Source organism: Pseudonaja textilis, chromosome 5, assembly GCF_049901715.1.
Source record: "Pseudonaja textilis isolate UNSWEBS1 chromosome 5, rPseTex1.2, whole genome shotgun sequence".
Lineage (NCBI taxonomy): Eukaryota > Metazoa > Chordata > Lepidosauria > Squamata > Elapidae > Pseudonaja > Pseudonaja textilis.
This window is the reverse complement of record NC_141994.1, coordinates 20,156,266-20,168,293: the sequence shown is the minus strand read 5'-3', so window position 1 is coordinate 20,168,293 and position 12,028 is coordinate 20,156,266. Positions and strand designations below refer to the sequence as shown.

The 12,028-nt window shown below is 48.4% G+C and overlaps 1 protein-coding gene across 2 annotated transcripts in view; it reads right to left on the bottom strand.

Moving 5' to 3' along the window:
* The window catches only part of LOC113437152 (fatty acyl-CoA reductase 2-like), a 67,915-nt gene extending 56,557 nt beyond the window's left edge, over positions 1–11,358 (bottom strand). Inside the window, exons 1-2 of one of the 2 annotated variants that reach the window (XM_087934243.1) lie at positions 1,230–1,272; positions 1,050–1,136 (exon numbers count right to left, since the gene is read on the bottom strand). The gene's annotated coding sequence lies outside the window, so the exon portion shown is untranslated. Of the gene's footprint in view, positions 1–1,049; positions 1,137–1,229; positions 1,273–11,240 lie in introns of those variants that run through there. The other variant, XM_026702023.2, reaches the window with a different exon arrangement.
* Positions 11,359–12,028: the final 670 nt, after the last annotated feature.

Here is a 12,028-nt window from a genome sequence, read left to right as displayed (position 1 = left end):
GAACTTTCACTTTCTGACACTTCCTCCTGCACGATCTTGTCCGGCTGAAGGTTTCTTTGTGGCGGCCATTGCTGATTGCTGCTCCACCGCCTTAGGAAAAAGGAGTCTAGCCGGCTGGGGAAAGGGGTTGCGATATCCTCAGACCCCTGCCCGGATCTCCTCTGTCTTCCATTACCTCTATGGAGTAACGACAGCCTCCAAACCCGGCTGGATCGGAGGCACTTCAGCAGCGAGCACAGCAGGAACCGCGCACAATCGCGGATTCCTGCCGCTGCCAAAGCCTGCAACCGGAAGTTTTTCCCAACCTCTATTTTTTTCTGACAGAGGGCTGCAGGAGGCCATCACCGCTGAAAACGGGGCCTGGGAGACTGCACGCAGCCCCCCCGACCTCTATTTTTTTCTGACAGAGGGCTGCAGGAGGCCGTCACAGCTGAAAACGGGGCCTGGGAGACTGCACGCAGTCCCCTGGCCTCCGTTTTTTTTCTGACAGAGGGCTGCAGGAGGCCATCATGGCTGGCCACACATAGCCCTGCCTGGCCCCCCACCCCAAGTTCAAACATGAGGGCCTCAATGAAATCGAGTTTGACACTCCTGGCTTAGATCATGTACCAGCCCAGTGGGCTATTGACTTTTTGACCCTATCTTGCACTGAACAATCATCTAACTATTGAATTGTTCAACCCTTCTTAAAAGCCAGATCCATCCTGAGCATATTCCTCCTGGCTCATAAAAGCAGTAGCAAACCCAGTGGCTCACAACAGCCGGATCCCTCCTCCATAAACTGTACTACAACAACCCGATACACCATGTTCCTTCGTGGTTAAAAGGCAGCCAAGGGCAGCCAGAACAATATTAAGTAAAACTGAGGCGAAGGCAGGCGAATTTAACAAAATAATAGGCAGACTGTAATAAATGAGGTCTACGATGAGATCTAGAAATCTCTGGCTTTATAAGCCTGGAAAAGAAGGTGGGTATTTTTCGTACCCAGCCAAGAGGCAAGAGGCAAAATGCAAGAAAGAGTTATTTCAATGCAGAACTGCAAAACTCACTTTTAGAGACCACTTTCAAAGCCTCTTCTCTTCTCTTCTCTTCTCCTCCTCTCCTCTCCTCTTCTTCAATGTAACCTAGAGAAGGAGCTTGGAAGAGACAGATATCCTTATGAATAAAAACTCATTCCTCCCTGCCTCTCATTAACACCAGAAATCTTGCCAAATTCTGAAGCAACCTACCACAAATAGCTCTCAAAGCTGGAAGATTGGTGGGGTGGAGGCACTCTTCTCTTACCTGGTCAGCATTTTTCTTTCAAAATTGCCTTTACCACTTTAAATTCTCATGAAAAGTAATTGCTTGTTAAGTATTATTTAACTACATTGAATATTCAGGCATGGAGAAGGCACTGCCTAGCAAAACTTGACCAATCCACAGAAGTGAAGTAAAGTGGGAGAGTACTAAATAAAAAATGTGGCTGCATAAACTAGATGGGGAGGAGATTTCAAATTTGTTGTAACTCTCTCCGCTCTGAAAGGAGATCATCTTGCCTTTTAACAGATTAACAGAGCTGGAAGGGACCTTGTAGGTCATAGTCCAATCCCCCATCAAGCAGAAAATCATTCCGCCATTTCTGATAGATGGCAGTCCAGTCACTTCTTGAAAGCTCCACAACTTTCAAAGGCAACTTCTGTTCCATTGGTTTGATTGCTCTCACTGTCAGAAAATTTCTCCTGGTTTCCAGGTTAATTGACCTTGCCTCCTGTTTGTGGTGCCTGCAGTAAGGTATGTCAGTCAAACACCTCTGAGAGCAGTGGCCTCTGCGTGGGAAGCACAATAAAAATAAAACATAAAAGTCAAAGAGAGACCACACTAAAACCAGTACTCAAAAAAGTAGATAGCAACAAGCCATTTCCACATGGTTTTTCCAAGAAAGCCAAACAAACTCATTAGCTGCTGGGCGTGACTCAAAGGAAGCTTCACAGCCAACGAGGTGGCAATATCTACCAATCTTTGGTTGGCCTTGAAAAACAAAATGGACATGGCTTTTGGGATGGCAGATGTTTAGGAAAGCCCAGGCTAAGCTGGGAAGTCAAAACAACACCCCACAAAAAGAAAGCAAAGTCAAATCATCTCCACACTGTTGCCAAAGAACCACCCAGGTGCTTCCATGAAATCTCAAGGAGTTGAGCGTGACCTGAGGCTTTCATTTATCCTCAACTTCAAACCATTCTGTCAACGTTCTGGCTGATGAACCCAACCAAATCAAGCACGGCTGAGACAATCCAATCTCTTAATGCAAAACTTTATTGAGTACATCATATCGGCAAAGATGAGGGCAAAACAATGTTCTAAATCAGCGGTGTCAAACTCAAGGCCCGTGGGCTGCATCCCACCCATGGAGTGCTTAGATCTGGCCTATAAGGTTGCCCTGGAAACAGCAAAGGACCAGCCCGTGGTGCCTCTGCCAGTGAAAATGGAGCTTAGGAGGGCATCCTGGCCAAAAATGGGGCTGGGGAGGGCATGCATACCCACCCCTGGGCTCTGTTTTCGCTAGCAGAGGGTTAGCAAAACAAGCAAAACAAAAGGAAAAATGTTCCCTGTTATATCTGGGAGGACGGTTCAAGAACGGAGGCAAGACTCATAGCAACAACAGCTCTTTAATTGTGACTTCAGATCTGAGCAACTAACCCCAGCCGCAGCAGCCCCTTATATAGGGCTGGCTGCGGCTAGGCAGCCAATGAAGGCGATTTGAGTTTGCCGCTCTTGGCAGGGCCAATCGCGGCAGCCCGTTTACTGGCCAATCGCATCAGTCTATGGCGACCAATCACGATCGGCTTTCAGCGGGCCAATCAGATTTGCAGGCTACGAGCCTGCTAGTCCGGAACACCCCTCCCCTCTCGGTTCCGTTTAAGGGGTGGAGTAATATAGTCTCGCAGGTAAGCAGGTCTTCGCACCTGTCTGCCTGACTTACGCAGTTCCGCTTCACCCTGTTCAAACCCGGGTTCAGATGGACTGCTTGCTGGATCAAACAGGAACGGTGAACCGGTGTCTTGGTCAGGGCTCTCCTCTGGTGCCTCCGGGGTGATGAAGTCCTCAACCTTGCTGTTACTGTTCTGGCTCCCGGGGCTCGCTGAACCTGCCTGGTTGCTGCTTCCTGGTGAAGCGTTCGACTGTCCAGTCTCAGTTGCAGCTGGTAAGTGTTGCCAACCATGGTGCGGTGATCTCGGTGATAGCTCGGAATAGACAGGTGTTGGTTCTAATTCTGAGTTCACTGCTTCCCCTCCCCCCCTAGTGTCAAAGTTAGGGTCAGGGTTGGAAGATGTGGTTAGTCTGGAGCGCAGTTGGTCAATATGGCGTTTCCATGGTCTGCCATCAGTGGTGAGTAGACGGTAGGAGCGGGGGCCTGTAACTTGAGTTACCTGGGCAGGAATCCAAAGGGGATCCCCAGAATTTTTTTTTGCGAAAACAAGGTCTCCTACCTTGAAAACACAGTGCTTGCTGCTGGAACTCAGGGGCTTTTCCGGGGTGTAGGCAGAGTGCAAACGATCTAGAGGCGATCTGAGTTTCCTGGCCATCAGGAGTTCAGCTGGGCACTTGTTGGTCGTGCTGTTTGGTGTGATGTGTTGTAGGAGCAGCATTCTAGTGACTTTGTCGTGGATGTTGCCTTGATCCATTTTCTGTAGGGTTTTTTTTCATAAACTGAACCATTCGTTCAGCCCGGCCATTCGCCGCAGGATGAGCCGGTGATGTGAGTGCGTGTCGGATGCCCCGTTCCGCTAAATACTGTTCAAAGGCTAAGGCAGTAAATTGGGGCCCATTGTCAGAGACCAGGACATCTGGTAACCCGTGTGTGGCGAAGAGTCTGTTCAGTTTTTAATGACCGCCTCAGTAGTGGTTGCTTTCATTTTATTGACCTCAAGCCAGTTTGAGTAGGCATCAACAGTTATTAAGAAGGTGTGGCCTCTCGTAGGTCCCGCAAGGTCAATATGAATGCGAGACCAAGGACCCCTGGGTGTTTCCCATTCTGTTGGTGGGGCTTTAGGTGGAGCTGAGTGGTTTTTCTGGCATTTGTTACAAGAGGTGACCCAGGTTTCGATTTGTTTATCTATACCTGGCCACCAGGCGTAACTTCCTGCCAGCGCTTTCATACGTACGATGCCCGGGTGTCCATTGTGTAGCATTTGCAAGACCCTTTTTTGTAACTTAGTTGGTACAACTCGGTCTCCCCACAAAATGCACCCTTTTTGTGAAAAAAGTTCCGTTTGTCTGTTTTTAAACGGCTTAAACATTTCCTTAGTGTCGTAATCTGGCCATCCCCTCTCCACCCAGCCAAGAACTCGTGCCAAACAAGAGTCTCTTTTGGTTTCAAAAGCGATGTCTTGAGCCGTTAGTGGAGGCGATGGTATTGTCTCTATTTGCAGTACGGGGAGTGTGGGAGCTGGGTCTTCCTGTGGCTCGGGTAGCAGTGAGCGGCTCAAGGCATCTGCGTGGGGAATAGATTTCCCTGGGCGGTACTTTAATTGATAGTCGTAGACAGCGAGAAATTCCGACCATCGCGTCATTCTGGGGGAGAGAATGTGTGGAGTAGGTTTGTCGCCCGCCAGGATCCCAAGTAGTGGCTTATGATCCGTTATAATAGAAAACGGTCTCCCATAAACATATTCATGAAATCGTTTTATTGCAGAGACAATAGCAAGGGCTTCCTTATCTAATTGGCTATAGTTTCTTTCTGTTTTTGATAGAGTTCGTGAAAAAAATGCAATTGGTGCTTCTGAGCCATTTGGTAGGACGTGGCTCAGGATGGCCCCTACCCCAAATGGTGAGGCGTCACACGTGACAGTCAAAGGTAGTGTCTCGTTATACTGAATTAGTACTGCCTTTGAGGTAAGGAGGTCTTTTACTTGCTGGAAGGCGTGTTCCTCCCGACGTCCCCAATTCCAGGATGCCCTTTTATCGAGTAGTCTATGAAGGGGCTCAGCAACAGTCACCTTCTGGGGCAGGAAGATGTTATAAAAGTTAATAAGTCCCAGGAAGGCTTGGAGGTCGGTTTTGTTTTTAGGTCTTGGGGTGTTTTTGATAGCTGCCAATTTTTTTTCTGTGGGGTGGATTCCTTACTTGTCAAGGAGGTAGCCAAGAAACTCCACCCTTTCTGTGCAAAGCTGGCACTTTTCCTTCTTAACCTTGAGGCCAGCGTTTTTGAACCTCTGTAGGACTGTTCTGAGACGTTTTTCTAATTGGTTTTTTCTGGGTGCTGCTATTCAAAATAGGGCATGACCCCTTTTATCCCTTGTAATAGTCTCTCCATCAGGCTTTGAAAGATGCCTGGGGCTACGCTTACACCAAACTGGAGCCTGTTGCATTTGAATGCACCACAATGTGTGACTATAGTTTGGGCTTCTGCAGTCTCGGGATCAACTGGTAGCTGTTGATGCGCTTGGGCCAGATCTAATTTTGCGAATATTTTGCCACCCCCAAGTGAATGCAGGAGATGTTGAACAACTGGCACTGGGTAGGCGCTCTGCTGTAGCGCGTGATTGAGGGTGGCCTTGTAGTCACCGCAGATTCTTATGGACCCGTCAGGTTTTATGGGAGTGACGATTGGTATCTCCCATCGGGTGTGGTCAATAGGTTCTAACACGCCTTGCGCAATTAATTTGTCCAGTTGCTCGTCAATTTTGGATTTAAGAGCAAAGGGAACTCGGCGTGGCTTTAGACGAATGGTTGCTATGTAGGGGCGAAGATTAAATGAAATGGGGGACCCCTTGTACTTGCCTAGGCTTTCGTTGAACACTTCTCGGAAATCGTGGACGAGAGCCGCCTCCCAGTCATTGTCTTCAGTATGATGCATGCCAGCCACTCCGATTCCTAGTGGCGCGAACCACTGGAGACCCAATAGTCTTGGCCGGTCTCGGTCTACGACGGTGAGTGGTAGAATTGCCTTATGTCCCTTGAACGAGACCTGCACATGGTGGGTACCTGCGACTGGAATCTGGTTGCCTTGATAGTCTTTTAGTATGAGTCTCTGACTGCTGAGGTCTTGGCGTCAGATGTTGGGGACTAGCTGCTTGAGTGTTCTCCAGGATACCATGGATAGTGATGACCCAGAGTCGACTTCCATGTTGCACGGTTTGTTTTCAATCGTGACCTCTACTCGGATCTTTTTAGCGTCAAGTGATGAAGCGTGGCTGATGGTGATGGTTTGATGAGCCTCCTCTCGTCTGGGGGCGTCGTTAAACCTTCGGGGTCTGCTGTACCAGTTCCACTGGTTGCTAGGGCGGTCCCTCTGCATGGTGGCGTTGCCATCGTTTCTCTTTGGGCTGCTCCCTCTCCGTCTGGGGCTGGAATTTCTCTTGTTTCTGCATACCTTCGTGATGTGTCCCCGTTTCTCGCAAAAACGGCATATGGCATCTAAGAATCTGCATTCGGATCGGGGATGGTTTCCCTCGCATCCGGCACATTGGTAGTTGGCTTTGCGGCCCCGCTGGTCCCGTTGCTCACGTTCTGACCGGAGCCTGTGGACATCTTCCTCGCTGTCTGAGGATGACTTGACGTCCTCGTGATGGGAGGTTGATGTGTACTTGTCTGAAAGTTTCCCAGCATCGTTGGTGAGTTGGCGGTTGGTCCCGCTGGTTCGACGCATTCGTGCTGCCAATTTACGAGTGGCTTTGGCTGCTGTGGTGTCTGCTATGGCATCTGCAAGCGAGATGTCTCCCTTGGCCATGATCTTGCTCTGGACGGTTGGGTCTCTGAGGCCAAGGACGATGCAATCTCTCATGGCTTCTTCGAGGTTGGCGAAGCCACACAAACCACCCAGGTTCCTCAGGTCTGCCACAAAATCCCCAACACTCTCACCCTCACGTTGGTCCCTCTGGTAGAACTCATGCCTGCGAATGAGAGTTGGCACGGCTGGGGCGTAATGGTTGCGCAGGATGGGAGCCAATCCATGGTTTTAACTTCAGCTGGCTTGGCTAAGGCTTTAGCCATCTTAAAAACGGCTGGTCCACAATGGGTTAGAAAAACGGCTCGTTTCTTGCTGGGCGTGGCATCTTTGAGGTTGTTGGACTCCAGGAACATTTGAAATCTGTCCATGTATGAGTCCCAATCTTCGGTAGCTGGATCGAATGGTGCGGGTGGTATAGCGCTGCTGGCCATGTCACCGTCGTGGGTGCTCTGTCAGCCACGTGCTCCTTCGGCTAGCTCAATTCAATAGCTTCTGTTGCCTCCGCATCCCATCCTCATCGCCAGTGTTATATCTGGGAGGATGGTTCAAGAACAGAGGCAAGACTCAGATGGCAACAACAGCTCTTTATTTGTGACTTCAGATCTGAGCAACTAACCCCAGCCGCAGCAGCCCCTTATATAGGGCTGGCTGCGGCTAGGCAGCCAATGAAGGCGATTTGAGTTTGCCGCTCTTGGCAGGGCCAATCGCGGCAGCCCGTTTACTGGCCAATCGCATCAGTTTATGGCGACCAATCACGATTGGCTTTCAGCGGGCCAATCAGATTTGCAGGCTACGAGCCTGCTAGTCCGGAACATTCCCCCTTTTGCTTTTAAGCATGGAAGAAGGGACAGGAAAGGAGAAAGGGAAACAGGAAAGACAAAGAAAAAGAAGGAAAGGTGGGAAGAGAGCAAGGAAGGAAAAAAAGAAGGAAAGAGGGGAAAGAAGAGGAAAGGAGAAGGAAGAGGGAAGGAGAAGGAAGGAAGGAAGGAAGGAAGGAAGGAAGGAAGGAAGGAAGGAAGGAAGGAAGGAAATTATAATGAGAGTGAGGGAGAGTCCCAGGAAAGTCCTGCCTTAGTACTTGGCCACCACAGGTGCCCCTGATACAAGTGACACCCACCAGAGGTGGTCTTCAGCAGGTTCTGACCAGTTCTGGAGAACCGGTGGCGGAAATTTTGAGTTGTTTGGAGAACCGGCAAATGCCACCTCTGACTGGCCCCGCCCCCATCTGTTCTCTGCCTCCCATTGAGTCCCAGCTGATCGGCTGGGTCTTCTTTTGTTGCTCTGCACAGGAGAACGGAGCTGGAAAGCAGGTTAATGGGGTGGGGAGGGAATAGGGATTTTGCAGTAACCTTCCCCTGCCATGCCCACCAAGCCACGCCCACCAAGCCACGCTCAAGAGAACTGGTAGTAAAATATTTTTAATCCCACCACTGATGCCCACCCCTGCCACACCCATCCCAGCCACTCCAACCCTGCTCCCCGCAAGGTCAAACATAACCCTGATGCGGCCCTCAATGAAATTAAGTTTGACACCCCTGATCTAAATGATCTTTACCATTTTCCACACAAACCCACATAGTTAAAGTTCAGGTTCTCCCTCCCCACAATTAGGCCAAGTCACGTTGTCCAATGGAGTCCCCTGATATTGTTGTGTGAGAGATCTTTTAAAGGCCTGGTAAAAGCCTGCCAAAATGTCTTTGATTCTCACGGCGGACATTTTGATGTCTATCTCTCCCTTCCCAAAGTGCCATTTGAAGCTTGGCCCATTCATTTCGTGATCATTTAAAACTCAAGCAGCACTGAAAAACAAAATGACTTAGAATCAGCCTTCACAATTATGACTGTGCCAGCATCCTATATAGGCACACGACCAAAACTGGGGTCATCTGAAAATTGCGACATCCTGGGATCACACGATCGCCATGCGTGACCTTTCCAGCTGCCTTCCAACAAAACCAAGTCAATGGGAGAAGCCAACCTCATTTAACGACTCCATTCACTTAACAATTGCAGTGATTCGCTTAACAAACTTGATATTTAAAAAAGGGTCATAAAATCAGGCACAACACACCTAACAATCACCCTGCTTAATAAAGCAAATTCCGGTCATCTGGCCATCCATGATGGTGCCAGAGATGTTCAAAGTGAGAGGATCAAAAACAGTCGAGATGACAACCACAACCACAATGAAATGAAATTAAAACCTTGCCCCTTTGTTGGGTGCATCGTGATACACACAAAAATACAAACATACTGTCAGGGTTTTTAAGTGAATCACTGGACCTGTTAAAATTATTAACACAAGTGGTTAAGTAAATCTGGCTTCCCCACTGACTTTGCTTGTCAGAAGATCACAAAAGGAGATCACATGAACCCAAGATATGGCAACCATCATAAATATGAGTCAGCCATCCAAATTTTGATCACATGACCATTCGGATGCTGCAATGGTCGTAAGTGTGAAAAAAAAGTCATAAGTCATTTTTTTTCATTTCCATTGTAACTTTGAACAGTCACTAAACGAACTATTGTAAGTCAAAGGCTACTCATATAAGAGAAAAATGTCCATGTCCATGGATCTTGTCCATATTGTCTAGAAAAAGTGCAGAGAAGAGCATCAAAGTTGATTAGGGGACTGGAGGCTAAAACATATAAAGAACAATTGCTGGAATTGGGTAAGATAAAGATAAAAGTTCCCCTCACACATATGTGCTAGTCATTTCTGGCTCTAGGGGGTGGTGCTCATCTCCGTTACAAAGCCGAAGAGCCAGCGCTGTCCGAAGACGTCTCCGTGGTCATGTGGCTGGCATGACTGAATGCCCCAAAGCTCATGGAACGCTGTTGCCTTCCCACCAAAGGGGTCCTTATTTTTCTACTTGCATTTTTACATGCTATCAAACTGCTAGGTTGGCAGAAGTTGGGACAAGTAACAGGAGCTCACTCCGTTACGCTGGGCTAGGGATTCGACCTTTCTGATCGACAAGGTCAGCCTCTTATCCACTGAGCCACGGCGTCCCTACTGGAATTGGGTATGTCTAGTTTCATGAAAAGAAAGACTAGGGGTGACATAATAGCAATGTTCCAATAATTGAAGGGCTACCACAAGGAAGATGGGGGTCAATTTATTTTCCAAAGCACCTGAGGGCAGGACAAGAAGCAATGGATGGAAACTAATCAAGGAGAGAAGGAACCTAGAACCTAAGGAGAAATTTCCTTGACAGTTAGAATAATTAATCATTGGAACCCCTTCCCTTGAGAAGTTGTGGGTGCTCCATCATTGGATGCTTTTAAGAAGAGACTGGACAGCCATTTGTCTGAAATGGTATAGGGCAGGGGTAGGGAAACGTGACTCTTCTATCACTTAAGGACTTCAACTCCCAGAATTCCTGAGTGAGCCATAAAAGTTTCCCCACCCCTGGCCTACTGGTTTTTCAGTTGTGAGGGAAATCAATTTTTTACTTGAATGGGACTGTTTAATATACAAATGTAGGACATATAAAGAATAATAATATAAAGAATATGTCCTACATTTGTATATTAAACAGTCCCATTCAAGTCAAAAATTGATTTCCCCCACAACTGAAAAACCAGTAGGCCAGGGATGGGGAACCTATTATGGCTTACTCAGGAATTCTGGGAGTTGAAGTCCATAAGTGATAGAAGAGCCAAGTTTCCCTACCCCTGGTATAGGGTTTCATGCCTGAGCATGAAAGGGGGAATTTGACTAGAAGACCTCTGAGGCAGGGGTGGTATTCCACTGGTTTGGTCTGGTTCGGGAGAACCGGATGTTAATTGTACATCCAGTTCGGCAAACCAGTAGTTCCAAAGACCAGCTGGCCCCGCCCACCCCTCCCCGAAGTCACCATGCGCCTGGTTCTGGCTCCCAAGTAAAGTGTAGGGAGGCTTTCAAAGCCAAAAACAGGGCAGCGGGTGGACGTGGACTCCACACTGTTTCGGGTCTTCTAAGGCTCCAGGGAGGATTGCTATGCTTAAAAACGGCCTTTTTTTTTTTTTTGCTTTGGGGGGCGTGCAGGAGGAGTGCTGCCTGTCATGCACCTCTGGCCATGCCCACCCAGCCAGTGATTAGGGCAGTGAACGGGCTGCTCAATTAGGTGATTAGTTTTCCTCTTTCACCTGAGGGCTGCCTGCTCTCCCTCCCACCGGGCCGGCCTGTAAGGGCTTCATTCTGTTTGTTCCTGCCTTCAAACAGGAAAGGTTCTCCGGCAGCTGGGCCTGCAATTGGCTTGCAACAGTTGACTTCCAGGTCCTTCCTCCTCCTGCTCCTTTTGCTATGCCTGCTTCTGCCTCCTCCTCCTCCTCCTCCCTTGTTTCTCCTGCTACCTCTTCTTCCTTCCTCTTCTTCTTCTCCACTTTTCTCCTCTCCTTCTCCCAGCATTGCAAGTGGGCTTGCATTCCCTTCCTGCACCTCTCCAAGTTTGAAAGACAAACACGCTGCAGCCCAACTTGCAACCAAGTGCTTTCCTTGTTGGGGGGAAAACAAGGTGTGTGTGTGTGTGGGGAATGTCACCTTAAGTGCTGGGTCTCCAAAGGAATCCCTCTCTCGTTTGCACCAAGATTTCTGACCGAGTCTCTCTCTCTCTCTCTGCCTCTCCCCTGCCTTCTCTCCTTTGAGCGGTTTTGTCAGCACTTCCTCAATGTGCTGGATCTTCTGTTTGTTTTGCTAAGAATTGTTTCTTCTCCCTTCCCCCCCTTCTTCCCACTTTCTTCGAAGAAAGTCACAGGTCTAACCTGGAAGAGAATCACTGTGCTGAACCATTGAAAAGTGCAGGTGGTGGTCACTTATCCTCTTTCTGCTTTCCGGGGTCTTTGATTGGGGGTTTCCTCTGGAGCAAAAGCAGAGAGCTTCCCCCAGTGAAGATTTCACTGTGTCTTCTAATTTTCTTCCAGAGCAGAACAAAAAAGCCTCTTCCTGTGAAGGCTGGATATGATTTTCTCCAGAAGCAAAATAAAGCCCTTTCTAGTGAAGTCTTCCCTGTGTGTTTATTCTGATTTTCCCCTGGACTGGAGCAAAATCATCTGGTGGCAGGCTTTAAGTAACAATCCCACACTTACTTTACTCCATGCGTGGCCCACCCACTATTTAATTTACTACTTCTGTTTGTGCTTCTTTCCTGAACTGTATACTTTTCTCTCTTCCCCTCTTCTCTCTCTCTCTCTCTCACACACACACACACAGTAAAATTGTCTTCCATGAAACCAGGCCCTGGTGCCAGAAAGGCTGGGGGCCTCTGAATTAGACCATGCAGGAGAGCCCTTTTAAGGATTATACCGTATATTAATAGAAAAGTAACTTAG